Genomic DNA, 20,556 nt, shown 5'->3' on the forward strand with positions numbered 1-20,556 from the left:
GGACACAGCTACCCTTGGCACTGGCAAAAGAGGCTACAGAAACCCAAGAGTGTGTCTGGAATACAGGAGATCCCTTAGGGCATCTCTTGGTACAACCATGCCCTGAGGTTAAAGTCAATAGAAAACTACAGCAACCTAATTCCAACATGACTACTAATTATTCACCAATTCTCAGTCCTGTAATATTACAATAAATGGTGCAATATCCCTCTCCTCCACTCCTCCCTTCTCCTCTTTCCTTTCTCCTTCTCCTCTCTCACAGACTCTACCCTCTCCTCACTCCAGACTCCTGACCCATGGAAACTGCAAGACAGTAAATATGTGTTATTTTAAACTGCCAAGTTTATAGTAATTTGTTATGCAGCAATTGGAAACTAATACACACTCTATAATCTCTCTCCCAGATGACCAGTTGTATTCTAGCAGGGGAGTAGGGAGAGAGCAGGGCTGAGCAGGATGGGGTCTGCCCCTTTGAAAATTGGGAGTGCGAGCATGTAAAAAATGGGGTCGCCCCCTTTGATCACATGTTTGTCGCTTCACAGTTTGCTTGCACGTGATTCCTTTTATTATCTGTTGATAATACCCTTAACTATCATGTCAACATATTACCTTAAAAAATTAAGTGGGGCTTCCTGGATTTGGTAAGAACATCCATGAATGGTTGAGGGTGGTACAACCCCGGGGACAATGGGCCCTATGCTGAGAACTCTCCCAGACTTTGCCTGATGTGTCTCTTTGTTTGTATCCTTTCCGGTTATAACTTTCTAAGAGAATGGTGACGTTGGGTATGATTTTGTCCTTATAACTTGGATTCTACAATCTGTGGGAACTGGGCTGTCTCAAGCAGACAATTATAAGCTACACGTTGCCTGGAAAGCAAACATACTGCTGGAGACACAGCAGTCGTTGTTATGAAAAAGGCGATGAAAGACATGAGCTAAAAATATGGTCGTGGCAAACAGAAAGAGCTTAGACTTGATGGCGTTATGGAGACCTGTCTGCCTGCCTCAAGGCTTCTTTGGCTTAAGATAAATAAAACTTAATTAAACCACTGTGAAAGAAAAAAAAAATTTTTTTTTTTTGGAAATGTACCAGTTCTAGAAGATGTGCTCAAGAATAGCAACCATTTCCAAGCTTTCTCCCTAGCCCATGCTTCAGCTTCCACGCCATGTCCATACACTTCCTGCCCCTGTCCACCAAACACACACACAGACTAAGGCCGCTATGCTTTTCTCTTGGTGAGAAGTCCAGCCCACAGATTCATGTGGCGGATTGCTAGTAGCCTTGAGTACTCAGGGCCTTCAGCCTTTGACCAGTATTTTTTTAATTGTGTTAAAATAGACACAACACTAAATTTACCATTTTAGCCATTTTTCACTTGTACAATCCAGTGACATTAATCACACTCACAATGATGTACAATCATCACCACTGTTTGTTTCCAGAACTTTTTTGTCACCCCAAACAGGAATTCTCTACTCATTAAGCAATGTCTCCCAATCCCCTTCTCCCCAAACCCATGGTAACCACTAATCTATTTTCTGTCTCTATGCATTTGTCTCTTCTAGATATTTCATATAAATGAGATTATATATGTTGTTTCTTTTGTATCTGACTCATTTCACTTAGCATGTTTTCAAGGTTCATGCGTGCTGAAGCGTGTCTCAAAATTTCCTTCTGGTCTCTGGCTGAATAGTATTCCTCTGTATGTATGTGCCACTATTTGTCCATTCATCGGTGGATGGACACATGGGCAATTTCCACCTTTTGCTGTCGTGCATCTTTTGCTGTAGCGAACATTTGCATACAAGTATCTGCGTGAGACCTCGCTTTCAAGTCTTTGGGTATTTACTGTATAGTTTTGTACCCCGTTCTTGGGTTACTAGGTCACAACTTTAATTCAGCTTACATTTCAGCTATTTAAAGAGACTATAGTCTCCTAATTGTTTGTTTCTGATCTTCAAAATTCCCATTCCGTTGTGTTGTGGGACGAGAGAGAAATTCGGTTTTATCATTTCATGGCATCTCAGTCTCTTGCTGTTTAAAAAATCTGTTTTGGGAAATAGCAGAGTCTCAGATTCCCTTCCCTCTCCTTCCTCCTCCTCAAGTTAGTATCTGCTTTTTGTGGAGAGGCGGTTAGGTGAAGTGAGGGGAGGCACAAAAGTAGGCATCTTCAGTTACAGACTGGAAACAGACTCCAAGACCCTAAGATCTACTGGCAAGGGGTTAATTGCCCAGTGTTCTTGGGAATCACCACTGAGAGAGGTGAGAAAAGCAGGACTGACGGAGGGGATCATTGGCCAAACAATTTTGAGGGAAAAGTTCAATTCAGGAGGAACGTATTAGGAAGCCTCCTCTCCACAAGTCCAATTCAGCTCTATCAATAAGACTGGTTTTTCTAAGATCAATACCATAAAATATCTATAATACAATCCATACTCAAAATTTTACGAAATATTCCAATAATGTCCTTTCAGCAAATTTTTCCAGACAGTATCTGATTTAGCATTATGCATTGTGTTTAGTTGTCCTATGCCTTTAACCTTCTTTCGTCTAGAGCAGTTAGTTCTTCTTTCATGGCATGGATGTTTTTGAAGCACACATGCCAGCTCTTTTGTACCTGACCCTGAATTTGAGTTTATCTGACGGTTTCCTCTAGTTCTTGCATTCCTCTGGCTCTCCCCCTCTTTTTTTTTTTAATTCTATTGTGTTTTAGGTGAAAGTTTACAGCCCAAATTAATTTCTCGTTAAAAAATTTATACACAAATTGTTTTGTAACATTGGTTGCAATCCCAAAACGTGTCAGCACTCTCCCTCTTTCCCTTTACACCCCCAGTCCCCCGTGCCCATTCGACCATGTGTTCTGCCCCTTCCTGCCTTCTTGTCTTTGCTTTTGGTCAAGCGTTGCCCATTTGGTCTCACATACTTGACTGAACTAAGAAGCATGTTCCTTACATGTGTTATTGTTTGGTTTATAGGTCTGCCTAATCTTTGGCTGAAAGGTAGACTTCGGGAGTAGCTTCAGTTCTGAATTACCAGGGCGTCCGGGAGCCATAGTCTCAGGGGTTCCTCCCATCTCTGTCAGACCAGTAAGTCCTGTCTTTTTTTCTGCATTTGAATTTTGTTCTACATTTTTCTCCCACTCTGTTCAAAACCCTCTATTTGTGATCCCTGTCAGAGCCATCAGTGGTGGTAGCCCTGCACCATCTAGTTCTTCTGAGATCAGTTTGGTGGAGGTTGTGGTTCATATGGTCCATTAGTCCTTTGGATTAATATTTTTCCTGTGTCTTTGGTTTTCTTCATTGTCCTTTGCTCCAAATGTGGTAGGACCAATAGATGTTTTTTAGATGGTCACTCAAAAGTTTTTAAGACCCCAGATGCTGTTCACCAAAGTTGGATGTAGAGCATTTTCTTTTTAAACTGTGCTATGCCAATTGATCTAGATGTCCCCCATGCCATAACTCCAAGCCCTCAGACCCAGTGACTCAGTCCAACAAGGTGTTTGGAAGTGTCTAGGAAGCTTCTATGGCTTCGCCTTGGTCAAGTTGTGCTGACTTTCCCTATATTGTGTGTTGTCTTTCCCTTCTCCAAAGTTAACACTTATCTACTATCTAGTTAGTGATTTCCCCTTTCCCTTCCCCTCCATCGTAACCATCAAAGTTTTTTTTTTTTTCTGCATGTAGCCTTTTCTTGGGCTTTTATCATAGTTGTCTCATACAATATTTGTCCTTTTGTGACTGACTTATTTCACTCAGCATAATGCCCTCCGCATTTACACATGTCGTGAGATGTTTCATGGATTCGTCATTATTCTTTATTGTTGCATATTATTCCACTATGTGTATGTAGTATACGTAGTATAATTCTTTTTATCCATTTGTCTGTTGATGGACACTTACGGTGTTTCCATCTTTTTACTACTGTGAATAATTTGCAATGAATATGGGTGTGCATATGTCTATTTATTTCTCTAGGATATATTCCTAGGAGTGGGATTGCTGGATTGTGTGGTATTTCTATTTAAGGAGGCACCATATCCTTTTCCATAGTGATTGTACCATTTTCATTCCCACCAGCAGTGCATAAGAGTTCCAATCTTCCTGCAACTTCTCCAGCATTTGCTATTTTCTGTTTTTTTGATTAGTGCCAGTAATGTTGGGGTGAGATGATATCTCACTATAATTTTGATTTATGTTTCTGTAATGGCCAATGATCGTCTGCATTTCCTTATGTGTCTGTTAGCTGTCTGACTGTCTTCTTTGGTGGAGTGCCTGTTCATAGCCTTTGCCCATTTTTTTAATTGGATTATTTGTCTTTTTGTTGTTAAGGTGTTGAAATATGCTATAGATTTTAGAGATTAGATCCTTGTTGGATATATTATAGTCAAAAAAATTTCCCAGTCTGTAGGTTCTCTTTTTCCTCTTTTGGTGAAGTCTTTTGATGAGCACAAGTGTTTAATTTTTAGGAGCTACCAGTTATCTGGTTTATCTTCTGGTGTTTTTGCATTGTTAGTTATGGTTTGTATTCTATTTAGCCATGTATTGGTGCCCCTAGCATTGTCCCTATTTTTTCTTCTGTGATCTTTATCAATTTAGGTTTTATATTTAGGTCTTTGATACATTTTGTGTTAGTTTTTGTGTATGGTGTGAGGTATGAGCCCTGTTTTTTTTTTTTAAATACATGGACATCCAATTTTACCAGCACCATGTGTTAAAAAGACTATCTTTTCCCTAATTTAATGGGCTTTGGTTCTTTGTCAAAGATTACCTGAACATAGGTGGATGGATTTAAGTCTGGGTTCTTGAATCTGTTCCATTGGTTCATGTGTCTGTTGTTTTAACAGTACCAGGCTATTTTCACTCCCATGGCTATATAATAGGTAAAACTGTTTTTTAAAAACGATTATCTGTTCATTTTGGTGTCTTATTTCTCAATTAGTTCTGAACTCAGCAGGGGAAGACAGGAATGTTATTTTATTTATTGGTTCTCCAAAAATCCAGCCAGAGTGGTGGAGGTGAAGATAATGACAGCAGTAACAATGATAATGATGATATGGAGGACTATTTATGGCTCAAATAAGGTTACTAAAAAAATGCCTGTTAGGAGATAGTAGTTATAACTGCTGGTTCATACCAATACCAGGCACTTTGTGGTTTCAATTTGGCTGCTTTTAGTATCCTTTAAAAATTCATTTTCATGGGCACTTTGAGTCCACACAGCCAACAGGGAAATCCTACCTGCACTTCTATATGCTTCTGTGCAGTTTGGGAAGTCCCAAGTCACTGGCCATCAGCTCCATGGAGTTCCATGAACATCCTAGATGGATTTGTCCAAGAGTGAAATAAAGACTTGGAAATGTGGGTAAGTTCTGAGTGGCCATAACCCACAGCATCCCAGCTCTGAATGCATTTAGTGGAGATACTAGAAGGGCATTTGAACTATTTACTCCTGCTCACCTCAGTTGCTTAGCAATCAAGACTTCCTGAATTGTGGCCCCAGGTGAAAGAACACAGGAATAGGAGTCCCGGACTGTGAGTACTAGTCTTATCCATTAACTGGAGGAAACCCTACACAAATAAGAGCTTAGCCCTGGAGTCAGCTCACCTCGTGTGTGACCTGTAGCAAGTTACTCTACCTCTGTAAACACCAGTTTCTTCATCTGTAATGTGGGGGTAATTATAGCATTTGCCTTGTAATGTAGTTGGGAGAACAAGATGAGATAACACAATGCCTGGCACATAGTAAACATCTATACATGTAAGCTGTTATGATTAGATGAATAAGTAGAAGATGACTTAAACTCAGCATTTAATTTTCTGTGTGTTTTCAATGGGAATAATAATAATATCTATGCTATAGATTGCAGGGAATAATGAGTTGAATAAATGAATGAATATAAAAGTATTTTAAGTGCATATGTAAGGTATCATTATTTATGTTGAAATTAACATATGTTCTTCAATCTTTTCTAAATGGGTAAAACATGAACTTTTACTGCTGTGACTGTGATTTATTTTAACAGAGCTTAGCACAGACAGTTTGGTGTTACCTGTGTATGGGTTTGTTCAAGCTTCAATCTAGAGGCAGTAAGCTGTGCATCCAGGGGTAGTCAGTGAGCTTTGTGACAGAAGGATCTCACACTGGGGCAGCTGCTAGCAGTGCTTTGGCCATCCACATCTCAATCAACACCTGTTGTTACTAGTTGTCATTGAGTGGCAAGGCTTTGAACCTGAACCTGTTCATTCCAGTTCAAATCCTTGCTGACACTTTGCACTTCCACCTAGAGAACTTGTTAAAATGTAGATTCTGACTCAGTATATCTGGGGGTGGAAATGCAAATTCTTAGCAGGGGCTCAAACTGGAATGAACTGATTTGAAGCCCTGTTGAATAGGTTCCGACTCATGGCGACCGTATGTATAACAGAAAAAAATGTTGCCCAGTCCTTTGTCATCTTCATGGTCAACGGTATGTTCAAGCCCATTGTTGTAGCTATTGTGGCAATCCATTTCATTCAGGATTTTCCTCCCTGGCCCCATGAATAACAATCAACACCCGAGGCTCTGCTAATTCACATGCTGAATGTAAAAAATGGGTTTTTAATGGCATTAATTGTCATGAGAAACATAAGAAATGGACTCTAGTGACTGCTGAGATTAAAAGTACTTAAGATAGGTGGGCAGAACAGTGGTGGTTCAGCGGTAGAATTCTTGCCTTCCGTGAGGGAGACGCAAGTTTCATTCTCTGTCAGTGCACGTCATGTGCAGCCACCTGTCAGTGGAGGCTTCTGTGTTGCTATGATGCTGAACAGGTTTCAGCAGAGCTTCCAAATGATGATGCACTTGGAAGAAAGGGCCTGGTGATCTACTTCCAAAAATCAGCCAATGAAAATCCTATGGATCACAATGGTCCCATCCACAATCGATCATGGAGATGATGCAGGACTGGGCAGCATTTCCTTCTGCTGTGTGCAGGGTTTCCATGAGTCAGGTTACTGTTGTTGAGTCAGCTCCTGACCAATAACAACAAGAGAAGTGGATCAGAGAGGCCCCAGCTCCCCTCTCACATGCACCAGATGTAAGAATCCAGTGACACCTGTAGCCTGCATTTTTAGGGAATGCATGAGAGGATTGATCCCTAAATGATCCTGTGTTCAGTCCTTGGTCAAGGAGGTTACCTTTGTCTGATGCTACTCAAGGGCTAACAAAAGCCTGCCTCTGGAATGTTGCTGGGTCTTTCTCAAGTGTAGTTAGAACTCCTAGTAAGACAAAGACCTTAGACATCATTGAGCTTACACAGCAGGTGGTATGCTCTAGTATGTGCCCGATTTGCTGAAGGAATTTGTTAAATAAATGTCTATATGTAGTTGTGGAGTCCCTGGGTGGAGCAGCTGGGTGAGTTTGAACCGGCCAACCTTTCCGTTACCAATCCAGCACTTAACCATTTGCACCACTAGGGCTCTTTGGCATTGCTGTCAAGTTGATTCCAGATCATAGTGACCCTCTAGGACAGAACAGAACTACCCCCATAGGGTTTCCAAGGCTGTAAATCTTTACAGAAGCAGACTGACACATCTTTCTCCCACAGAGCAACTAGTAGGTTCAAAACGCTGACCTTCTGGTTAGCAGCCGAGCATTTAACCACTGTGCCACCAGGGCTCCTCGGTGTTAGAGTAGTGCTTTGCAAAGATGATTGCACATTAGAATCTCTGGAGAGCTTTCAAAATTATGTATTGAAATAGACTGCAAAATATGGCCACATTTCTGCAAAAAATGCACCCCTCCTTGGCAATGTAACTCTGCAGCTCCTCCCATTGAGAGTCTATCCCCTCCATGTGCCTCTGGGTTAGACTTAAAATTTTCTTTGGTCAGCAGACTGCAACAGAAGTGACTATACCAGTTCCAAGCCTAGGCCTCAAGAGGCCTTGTGTGTTACACATGATCTCTTGGAACCCTGCCCAGGGCAGCCTGACAGAGGATGGAACAGAGCTTGAGTTGTGCAAATTGAGGTGTTTTTTTTTTTTTTAGAGTGGCTAACCTCCAGCCAACTAGGGAGCTGACAGCAGATGAGTGAGTGAGCTCAGCCAAGACCAGCAGAAGCACCCAGTTGAGATCAGGCCAAATTGACAACCAGCAAAATTGTGAGCCATAGACAAGGTTGTTCTTTGAAGCCAGTACGTTTTAGAGTGGCCTGTTACGCAGCAAAAGCTAATTGATGCACCAATGTTTGAGTCCCAGCCCTGCTGAACCTGACTAGCTGGTCTGGGATGAGCCTCAGTTTCAGTATATTTTAAAAGCTAATTGAGTGATTCTAGTATGTATCCAGAGTTGAAAACTACTAGTCTAGATAAAGGCACTTGGTGTTTCATGGACTGAGTTATAGGTGGGTCTTTCACTTAGACCAAAGGTTATCCTAATGGGACTTTTTTTTTTTTTATTATTGTTATGCTTTAGATGAAGGTTTACAGAACAAACTAGTTTCTCATTAAACAGTTAGTACACATATTGTTTTATAACATTGGTTAACAACCCCATGACATGTCAACACTCTCCCTTCTCAAGCTTGGGTTCCCTATTACCAGCTTTCCTGTTCCTTCCTGCCTTCTAGTCCTTATCCCTGGGCTGGGGTGCCCCTTTAGTGTCCTTTTGTTTTATGGGCCTGTCCAATCTTTGGATGAAGGGTGAACCTCAGGAGTGGCTTCATTACTGAGCTGAAAGGGTGTTCGGGGGTCATTCTCTCAGGGCTTCTCCAGTCTCTGTCAGGCCAGCAATCTGGTCTTTTTGAGTTAGAATTTTGTTCTACATTTTTCTCCAGCTCTATCCAGGACCCTCTATTGTGATCCCTGTCAGATCAGTCAGTAGTGGCAGCTGGGCACCATCTAGTTGTACTGGACTCAGTCTGGTGGAGGCCGTGGTAGATGTGGTCCTTTAGTCCTTTGCACTAATCTTTCCCTTTTATCTTCAGTTTTCTTCATTCTTCCTTGCTCCTGAAGGGGTGAGACCAGTGGAGTATCCTAGATGGCCACTCACAGGCTTTTAAGACCCCAAATGCTACTCACCAAAGTAGAATGTAGAACATTTTCTATATAAACTATGTTATGCCAATAGAGCTAGATGTTCCCTGAGACCATGGTCTCCACAGCCCTCAGCCCAGCAGTTTGGTCCCTCAGGAAGTTTGGATGAGTGTATGGAGCTTCCATGACCTTGCCTTGTACAAGTTGTGCTGGCTTCCCCAGTATTGTGTACTGTCTTACAACTGGGGCTTTTTTGAAGCTTGGGGTTATTGAAGTTTAAAATGAATAAAAGTACTCTTTAATTCATTAACTTACATGGTATCTACTAAAAAGACAAATATCCTCCAAACTTTTACTAACAAATTAAAAGATGGAAAGAACTTTAGAAATAATCTATCCTGCCCTTGACTTTGTACAATCGGAGAAACCAAAGCCCAGAGAGTTTAAATAACTTGCCAAAAATCATATAAGTTGTTTGTGACACAGCCTAAACTCTACATGATGTCTTCCGGCTCTGAAGTTTAAGTTTAGGGCTAGGCTAGGTTATCTCTAAATTTTATGAGTTAAGAATAAGGTGGTGGAGCCCTGGTAGTACAATGGTTAAGCACTCAGCTGCTAACAGAAAGGCTGGCAGTTTGAATCCACCCAACAGCTCCGTGGGAGAAAGACCTGGTGTTCTGCTTCCATAAAGATTAAAACCCACTGCTAGCGAGTTGATTCCAACTCATAGCAACCCTATAGGACTTAGTAGAACGCAGCAAAGAAAACCCCTATGGAGCAGTTCTACTCTGTCCTAGGGGGTCGCTACGAGTTGAAATTGACTTGATGACACCCAACAACAACAACGTGAATAAGGTAGTCATCCTTAGGTTGACTAGGGGGCATCCCTAATCTTTTGTGATTGATAACATGGAAGACATATTTATTGATTCTAAAATGTCTCTTGTATCTCTGTCAGAGATAGAAGTTGGAGTCTAAGTGGTACAACTTACTGTTCTCTGTGAAACCACAGGAAGAGGCAGGAGGGGAAAGGGGACTTAATCCTTTCCCTGCAAAGAAAAAGAAGGCAACTGAGCCACTGTCAGTGAATTAAAGCCGTTTATTTGACATTAATTGCAGAATTTACAGCACTACCATTTAATGATAGGAATAAAAATAGAAAGAATCCAGTGTTAGCAATGGTGCAGACAAAACATCAGGGCAGGCAGTGAGCAACTGGAAAAATGCAAGTAACATGAAAAGTAATCTTCCAAAGGATGGGGAGCTTTTCAAGGGGTAAGTATGCCCTTGATAATCTGTGTGAGCCTCACCCCACCAGGACTGCAGGGCAGCCACTGAACATATACCCTGTTGACCATCCCTGGAAAGTCTTTCAGCACGATCTGACTGAGATGGGGCAAGATCTGGGTTATCATATGCTTTGGAAATATAGTTCAGGGTGAAAAAAAAAAGAATTTGGATTAATCAGTGTGTGGGTTTTCTTTTGCAAAACAGAAAGAGTGCAATTTTGAGGCATGTGTTTTCTAGTTTTTAAACATGAGAGGTGATGTCAACAAGATTGATTTTAAAGAAGTTTAAAGCTTTGCCTTATGATTTTCTTGGAGATAACATCCGTAAAAGCAAGGAAATAGAATAAGAGACGTGCATGGGACTCTTTGAGCTCTTGTCACCTTGGAATCTGGATAGAGACCTATAAAAGTTTGTTGGGTTCCTACTACTAGGCTGGGCATCTGGAACAGCTGATTTGGGAGGGTATGGCAGGACGTGATCTCCAAAAGGGAGGGCTACCCACTCTACAGCCATTTCCCCATGGTTTAACAGGTTTCTGCTTGTCCACCGTAAAACTTTAAACAGAGCTGGGACAAATTCTTCTCTCTTTACTTCCTCTTCCTTTCCTCATTGTAATCATCTTTAAACAGTCATAAAGCAGCCAATGGATTAGAAGAAAGGATTCAGGCCTCACAGGCCAGCCTATGAAATTCAAGTGTTTTGATTCCAAAAATAAACACATCTGATGTCAGGCCCTAAAGTAAGGAAACAGCTAAGACTGTCTCAGATCCTGAGAACAAAACCCCATAAAAGAAAAGATAGTGGAACCTGTTTTCACTTTGCTGGGATGATAGTTTCTCTTATAAGAATCCACTGGCCAGGAAAGAATCTACCTGTACCTAGTACCTGTGCTAATAAATGTTAATTTGGTGGCGGGAGCGGGGGGGGCTGGTGGGTATTAGAACAGGAACAATGAAAAAAGCTGGCCAGGGACTTTTTCTGCAGTTCAGGAAAATACCTTCTTTGAGAAAAGCAAAGAATAGAGAACTAACTAAAATGTTGGTCAGTTCCTAACTATCTTTGCCCATGAAATTCTTTGGCATCTTAGACTTGAGGAGAAGGACTGAACTACTCTGGGATTGAGGGGAAAAGGTAAGTTTTGGTGATTGGACATGTGGGTGAAAAGAGATACTAACCCCAAGACTATGCCTGTATTATCTCATCCCCTGCCTGCCAGACTTCAGGAGTTCTTTGTCATTTTGCCAGTATGGAGCTTGTCCTCTTGTTTCAGGAATTTCATTTTGCCAGGCATCTTAAAACCTTTCACGGTAATAAGTTTGCTGGCACAGTTTGGACTTGGGTAACACAAAATGACATAGTAAAGAAAGGAAATAATATTCTAGTTTCAAGGAAGTATCTGTTAATGGTATCACTACCTAACCAATAGCTAGACAGTCTTTGAATAACCCCTCTTCCCCAGCATCATCTAAAAAAAACTTGCTTAGATAGTATGATGACCCTTGACCTAAATGCCAAACTAAGCCAAAGCAATGGAGATGGGGGAAGCCCTAAGTTCTAAACTTTTTGAATAGGACTTTCGAGCAAAAATAAAGTTGGCATTGGTGGGGCATGTTCTTGCTTGGCTCAATAGCTGTGTTTCAGCCTGTGCTTAAGAAAGATCAACAGCACAGACAATGTGCATGTCCCCCTGAGCTGGGAGCAAAGCACAGACAGGCAATGGGGTCTCCTTTTCCCTCTTGTATTTTTCCAGATCAAAGAACCAAGAGTAGCTAAGATACAACTTAGAAACAAAAAAAGCAGGAAAATCCATCCCATACCTTTCTTTGTTTCCAAATAATCCATTCCAAGAGTTTTAGATGGGGCAGCTAAACTGGGACAAAGGGTAGAAAGGGGGTTTCTGATTTGGAAGAGCTCCACAGGATTGTGGGGTCCCAGACGTTTTGCAGTAGTCAAGAGGGAGCAGGTAAATTCAATAATAGTGCAGGTAAACCCAAATATCGGATGGGCCACCCACAGCTTGGTTGGATGGAGCCCAACTTGGGGAAAGGTGAGTGCTTTGTGGGCTACAGAAGAGTCTTATTGCTACTTTCTCTTGTCTTTCCTATAAGTATTGGGGTCTTCTTTCATGTTCCCATTTGCTCAAGGCCACAAGATATCAGAGAATTGTTGGGGTCAAGAGAGAGTAAGGTTAGAGAGTTCTGGCCCAGCTCTTCTTTAAAGTTGCTCCATGTGAAGATCTCTTCCCAGTGCCAAAACCTACCTTCCAGCCCATGACCTTCCATTTCCCACACCAGGCCCATGTTCCCCCATGCAGGCAGGAGAGAGACCCAGGCCAAGCAAGCTGAGGTAATTCTATGTGTCTCCAAGGAAAAGGACACCCACTGGCACAAAGCATTGAGTAAAAACCCTTTAATAACAAAATAACATTCACGATGTAGCTACTTCAGTTGTCTGGAAAACTCAGCTTACACTTGATTCAACATATCACTTTCCACAAATTAAAAAAAAAAAGACATAAAATGGCATAACAAAATATACCTCAAATTTCATAATACAAGTCTTCTTGGCAAATCCTAGTGATCTAGACCCATGCGTTGCTTATAATAAAAAGGGCTGGGCATGTTCATGTCTCAGACACCTCTCTGTTTTCTTTGGATCAAAAATGCATTTGAACTTCGTAGATACTACAATATCTGCATCAAGAGGAACAGCCTGTGGGTTTGTGAGTGTGAGGAGAACTCTACTGGAACAAATATCGGTGTGGTTTATTGCAGAAGAACATAAAGCTTTCTGGAAGATTAAACATGATTATAATCATTAAGTGTCTTACAAAAGCTGAGTTAAAATTCTTGTATCCATTCCCATCTTTGGCAGATAAATAAGGGGAAAACTAAAAAAGACTATATTACAAAGCTTTCATGATCACAATCTACTTTATAAGGCCAAATAAAATGTTTTTTTGTATATTAATGAAAGCACATTCCCAATATATGGTCATGGACAGATGACACAGATGTTCTGCTGTTGGTGATTTCCAATATTTTGCATAGCAGACTGATGCTTTTACACCATTGTTTTCTAAGCTGCACTTTCCTATGCAAAATAAATTGTGTTTGGCAGTTGATTTGGCTTTATGTCAAGCATTTTGGCTTGGGAAATAAGTATGACACTTGAGAATGGGTCTCAAGAACCCAAACATAAGAAAGAACAAAGTTTGCCAAATCCACTGGAACTGAAAAATACTTTTTGAGATACAGAGGCTTCAGATAATTGGGGAGTTTTTAAATCAAGACAGTTTTCCAAAACTGGGTTTCAAACAATACCTTCTTATACTCCCATTTACAACAGCTGTAACATTTTGGGGTGGGAAAGAGTAAATTAGTCACCTCTGACTCTAGGGAGGAAGAACCATGATATAGTTGCATGTGAAGCTTTGGGGAATGGCCATGTATGTTCATTCAAGTCACTGGAACAGTTGGTGGGACTGTCCAGGAGAGTGGACAACCAAGCCAGAGAATTATTGACATTGATGCCATTTGAGTTTCTACTTAGAATTGACCCTACAACAAAATACAGGAAGAAACCAAGCACAGTGAAAATGGCCATTCCGAAGCAGAGCTCCAGGATGGGCTTGAGCAGGGAGAACTAGCATCTCCATGCACAAGGCCAGCTAGATCTGAGTTCATGAACATAAAGCCAAATGAACTCCTTTTCACGAAAATTTAAAATGCCCAGTTGGTTTTCAATGCTCGTTTTCAAACCCTTCTCAGATTACAGTGAAACATCTGGGCTCTGAGGACCCCAATTTGTGGAATGCAAGTTGGCTAACTCAAACTTGGAATGACCTTCCTCATTATAAAATTTGAACCCGATTCCATCTGACTCATTTTGAAATCCCAACAAATGTAAAGGTATGTTTGAGGTGAGACATCTCCCAATAAAACCAATATTACCACTGTTTGAGGCTGAACTGTGTACATTTTCACAGTTTAATGTATACACAACTGTTCCACGACTGCTAACAAACGATAGGCGCCCATGCATAAATAAAGTCCATTAAACCAAAGGGGGGGGGGAATCTAGTTCAAAATGAAAAATGTTCCTATTAAGAACCACAATGCATCACACTGCTAATTTTTTAGCCTCATGCATAAAATTATAGCACTGATTGGCAGTTGCTAATTATAATACTACACTGTTAACACAGAACAATTAATTGTTCAGACCAAGTAGCACAAATGTAGAAAATAATTTTTTTTTCAACAGAGCAAATGAACACAGATTGTTTCTTCAGCAAAATATGAAACTGTAAACTTTGGGCTCATTCTGCAACTTTCCCCAATCCATAATAAATAAAATCCAAAGGGGAAAAAACGAACATACATATTTTAAGCGCACCTTTTCATCTATTACAAAAGCACAACCTAAAACGTATAAAGCTTTTTTTTCTTTTTTCTTTTTTTAAATCACAGTTACCAAAAGAAACAGTGAATAATTTATTACATACGCTATAATAACATTACTCTAAACACTATTATCTATGAGGTATATCTGAGAAAATTCGGTAAGGAATTGCGCGGTCTGCATTGCCAACATGCCCAGGTTCATATTAAAGCTTTGGAACCGTGAAGAACTAGAAAAGGGAGAAGAACGGGGGAGGCAGAAGGAGGAGACATAGAGAAAGAACCTTTGGTATTATTACAAATCTTGTTCTTTGCAGGGTTGCATTGCAAAGCACCACAGTACAATAAGCCCACCAATTTACTGTATGGAGGCCCAGTGGAAGCTGAGGTATTCACAGGAAGGATTAAAAAAAGCACAGAGAGGTCCAGACTGGCTAAATCGTTGCTTTGGTTCAAGCAAGGCACTCGTCCCGTGGTTATGTCACACTTTGCAAGTGAAGCATGAGGCGGAGGGGGGATTGCTGAGGAGGGGTCTGCCAATCGGGGATGTTTTCTGTGTTCAGGTTGTCATCATTCTCACTAGGTTCCCTCTTGTAGGGGCTGGGTAGTAGGAAGGCTGAAGAAGGTGATGTTTCCTTATACGGGAGCACTCCACTGCCCAATGGATTAGGTCATCTTTTTTGTATCTTCCAGACATTCTGAGAATTCTATTTCCAATAGGAATTTCGGAAGAAAACCAAAGCAACTGGCTATTTGTAAGGAAGGCCTGTAAGGTTTGCCTTGTGTAAGGGGAAGATGGAGTTTCGAGCTTGTTTGGATAGGAAAGAACCTTCACAAATGTCAGGATAGTGCTTGGGAACTACAGAACAGGGAAAACTGTCTCCTAAAGTTCATCATTCTGTCTTCTAAATTCCCCTACTTGCTCTGCTTTGTTGATGCATGGAACTGATGAGTTGATTAGCTTCTTTGTTTAAATGGTCTCTAAAAGCTCAAAGATAACTACATTATGTGAAAAGGCAAAATTCTATTACTCAATAAAGAGCCATACAGACTAGAGGCAGATCTCTGCCATGTGTCTAAAACACATTTAGGTCAAAAGCTGGGAATGATTCATTGGCTAACATACAAATCACTTTGATGAATGGATCTTAATAGCGACTTACTCATTTAGTGGCATCAAAAGAAGCTTAAAGAAGACCAATTCATTTCATGAGTAAGAAGGGAAGAGAGAAGCAACTCTAAATAACCACTTCTTAAACTGACATGCTCATTCTTCTGAAAATGCTGGAGTCATTTTTCATTTAGAATGAATAACCCTTCAGCATCAAATGATGTCAGTGAGACTTCAACTTCTCTCATAAATAGAGTTGGCCTAGAAATGAAATGTAAACATCTACAAGTGAAAAAGAAAAAGCTGAATGGCTTAAAAATGCCATATGTGTAAATGGTCATCGAATTCCCTTTTTCTGACAAAGCTGACCTAGAAAATATCCATAATAATAAGACTCAATGGGCCAAGAATTAACTTTTTCCTCACACTGAATTAAGAGCTTATTTATACGACACTTTGTAGTGCAGAGGTTCAAAATCCATCACATGGTTTGAATCAATGGGTACTTTCCAGGGCAAAAACCCCTTTAGGAGCCCTAAGTTTTCAAGGTTAGTCACCTTTATGAGGCAACTAACCTATATGACTTTGCATTGAGATACTAACTAGATAAACAAAAAAAACCAAACCTGCTGCCATTGAGTCTGACTCACAGTGACCCTACAGGACAGAGTAGAACTGCCCCACAGGGTTTCCAGTGAGCAGGTGGTAGATTCAAAATGCTGACCTTTTGGTCTGCAGCCAACTGCTTAACCACCACGCCACCAGGGCTCCACTAACTAGATAGATACAGAAAATGCCTGTGACTATTCTGCAGAAATGAAAATGTTAAGTGATAAACCCTAGTCCAGGCCCATTGCTAAAGTGCTGCCACTTTCCTATTTTCCAACGTGTGGCCTCACTTGAGCAGAGGTAGGACTAGGCAGTGGGTACAATACTGGAGCAGGGGCCAGGAAATTTATCTGGGCTTTGTCTCTAGAGAGTTATTTGACCTGGATAACTATTTCACCTGTCCAATCTTCAGGAAGTTGCACTAATTGATTTTAAGGTCTCTTCCAGCTCTACTATTTAATGTTTGAGTTTCTACGTTCTAGCCATTGGAAACCCCTACTGTGCTAAACCCAAAGCAGGGACAAGGGCATGTTTAGGACAGAAGACCACTTCCAACCAGGCTTCTTCACCAATTTGGAAACTGAACTTAAGGAATTCAATTAGAGCATCATCTGAACTTGCATCCTGAACACGTGGAGGGGAGAGCAAACAAAGGAGAGAAACACAGAAAATATCCCTTGCCAGATTAGCAGCCGCCCTCGCATAGATAATTATTTCTTTGGGGTGTCTGAGCTGTGGCTGTACATACCATATGTCAGAGAGAAGAGTTCAAATTATAAAAGAGCACAAGCAAAATGCAGACCGCACAGAGAAAGAAATCTTTGGTATCTTTGGTATCATCAACACGATTAAAATTACAAATGGAAAAAGTCAGTGAGGTAGCCTTCTTTGGTTCTCACTAGAAATAGAAAGTTTTTTCCTTTTTTTTTTTCATTTTCTTTTTTTTGCTTTTTTTTTTTTTTTTTTCCTTTTTCGTTTAGTCGGTTTACACACACAGAGTTCATTCTTGGAAGCAGCTAGTGTAAGGGTTTCTCTCTTTTTGCTTGTTTTTGTTTGTAATTTATGTTTCCGGTTCCTGTATCGAAGCCCTGAAATCCAGGCTGGTGTAGCAGGGTCTCAGCTTATGTTTTCTGAATGCGCAGATTCAGGTTGAATAGTCATTGCTTGTCCCCAAAATTTGCTCTGTTGTCCTGACAGCAAACAAACTGTAGTGCTCTCTGTTGTTTTAAATAAAAAATATAAACTATACAGCGCACCTTTAGCAGATGCTGAATAAGTTAAATAAATAAGTTACAATAGGAAAGTTCTGAGGGCCCCAAGAGTTCAGAGGTGACATTCACCTGTTACCAGGTGGGGCTGAGAACTTAAATTAAATAATTTAATAATTGTTATTTAAACTATTTTAAAAGTTAATTAAAGAAGGAAAAATACCTCGAATTCTTTTTTTTTTTTTTTGTAACCTGAATTTCTTCCCTGTCTGTAACAGAATTTGTCCACTTTATAAAGCAAACTAACCTTCAAAAGTATTCTAAAAGGAATTTTGCATCTTGGATGCACCACTGGTCTCGATTCTGATAAATAACTACAAGGAGCAAAATCAAATTAATAGGATAATTAAAAGGATAATTAAATAATTCCCCAAATCCTATACATTTGTGTACTAGAAGCTAATTTAAATAAATTAATTACATTAATGATACTTAGCTTATTGGGCCATAACCCAAAGAGACAAGAAAAATAGGAAAGTACTTTTAGTGTTTTTTGGGGATGTTTTTGTTTTTTTGACTGGCAATAAAATTTCAATTGCCTAGATAAAAATTAAGTAGGAAATCATAACCTGTAAAACTTTCTCCATTCATAAAGACCATATTGATGTGACAAGCATGAAAAAAGAAATCACCACTCCCCCTCTAGTCAGCCCAGCCCCCACAATACATGCCACCACTGTCTCAACCCTTTGGAAACCATAGCCCACATTTCCCTATTGGTTTGCGCTTTGTTTTGCTATTTTTCTTTTCTTTTTTTTTTTTTCCTATTTTTTTCTTTTCTTTTTTTTTTGGGTCCCTTTTCAGGTCTTTGGATTTAGCTTTAGTTACAACAGATCCAGAATAAAGCTATTCAACCGAAGTCATCAAGCGTACGTATCATTCTTTCACAAACGATTAAGCAATATCCAAGATTTCTTGAAAGTTGAGTTTATCTTGGATGTGCCCAAATGAAAGTAATTCCAAGTGTACACAATGAAGATGCTGGGATACTTTTTCTTTCCTGCACTTTGGTTTTCAATGTTACAATAAATAATGAGAACAATATACACTGTAGAAGTACCACATACATGTTAAATGATCATTTAAAATTTATTTATTGTAACAGATTACAGTTCATATGTATTGAGCACGTCTGTTCACACTTGTATGTACACAGTCTAGACACACAGATGTAGGTGATGTGTGCTGCTATAAGGACGTCTATAAGAATACATGTCAAAATATGTATCTGAATCTGTATACATTCAAGTCAACAGACTGTATACGTTATAGGCAAACTTATCTACCAAGGTTTAGGCTATGTGAAATGCCTGCTGCTAAAGATGGAGCTGAACGGAAGACTTTCATGGAATGAACAAACCTGTGGCCATGTGTTTTTTGCTCTAGACATATCTTCTCCACCAAAAAGATATTAGCTGGTTAATTCCAATCAACCCAAATCAAAAACCTATAAGAAAGCTTGGGCTGTAGATTTCACTTGCCTAATATTCAGACTGTCAAAAGTAATTCGGGTATCTGAGAAGAATGAGCATTTAAGGTCCCTGCTGGATTCATGAAATAGTCCATCAGCCTTGATTATAAGATTTGTATCTGTATCTATGAGAGGTCTTATATTACATTGGTATTTTATAAGCATCCTAAATGTCAAGACTCTGGAACTTTCTGAAACAAATAAATTTTAAAGGCCCATCTCCCTTCCCATGCCTTGGAGAGAAACGAATCACTGACGGAAAATCAGCACAGGGAATTCATGTTTAAAGCCAATGTCATTAACTTAAGAGATTTATACAACAAACTGGGGTGCCCCTTCTTCCTCCAGTAAGGATTTCGTGGCCTTATTTTAAAATTAGAATTTCCTGTTGTTTCAGAGGTGACTTGTTCTAAGTGAAGGGTACAAAATTATTAAGCTATCCAGTCTTGCAGATAAATATTAAGCTATCCAGTATTGCAGATAATATCAGAAAGTTATAGATACACCAGTTCTATTCTTCCTCCTCTACCGTTTCCTATTCACTCTTCCTGGTTAGGCTAACAGGTCTGAATCGCACAGCAGCAGCAACAACAACCAAAAAGAGTCCACTCTGATCTATTAGGAATCTTGAGAGTTAAATTCAAACCTCAAACTTGTATCTAGGGTTTGTGGTCAACCTTGGCCACATGTGTCATCTCTTTTCCTCCACTTTTTAATATGATCCATTATTCTTTAACAACACTGGGATCCAGCCTGTTCTTATATTTTAAAAACTTCAACGATACAAACTCCTGAAAATCAGAGTTCACCACAAAAATATACTGTTGCGACACTCTGGTAATGGTAATCAGCAGACACTCTTAGAATTCCACCAACATTTTTGAAAATGAGAACATTTCCCTCTGTACCCAGGTGGTGGTGATTTTTTTTTTTTTTAATTCTGTTCAACTTTAATTTATGGGCACTAAGAGATGGGCACCCAGCAAAAATACGGTAAGACAGCCGAAAATCTGAAAGGTATTCATATTTGGCTTTGAAATATATTGACTTAGAAAATTCATGCATGCATGTGTGTGTGTATCAGATTTACCTCCCTAATTTTTATTTTGTTTTATCTTGAAATGAAAATTAGCCTAAATTTCCTAAGCTCACAATTGCCCAGAGCCGGTGGGACAAAAAGAACTGCAAACACAGCCCTCTGATCCTTTCTAGAACAAGCGTTACTCTGTGTCCTTTGTTGCTCAGTCTCACAAGGTGAGACATTCTCTTAAATTCTAGAAAAGCCTTTACATATTGGTGTTAGGTTTTTAATTGTTGTTGCCGTTTTACTTTTAAAAAGAAATTTATTGGTTCTTTTTTTTTTATTCATGGAATTAAAGAATTAGATCCCCAG

This window comes from Loxodonta africana, chromosome 11 (assembly GCF_030014295.1).
Source record: "Loxodonta africana isolate mLoxAfr1 chromosome 11, mLoxAfr1.hap2, whole genome shotgun sequence".
NCBI classification, from domain to species: Eukaryota; Metazoa; Chordata; class Mammalia; order Proboscidea; family Elephantidae; genus Loxodonta; species Loxodonta africana.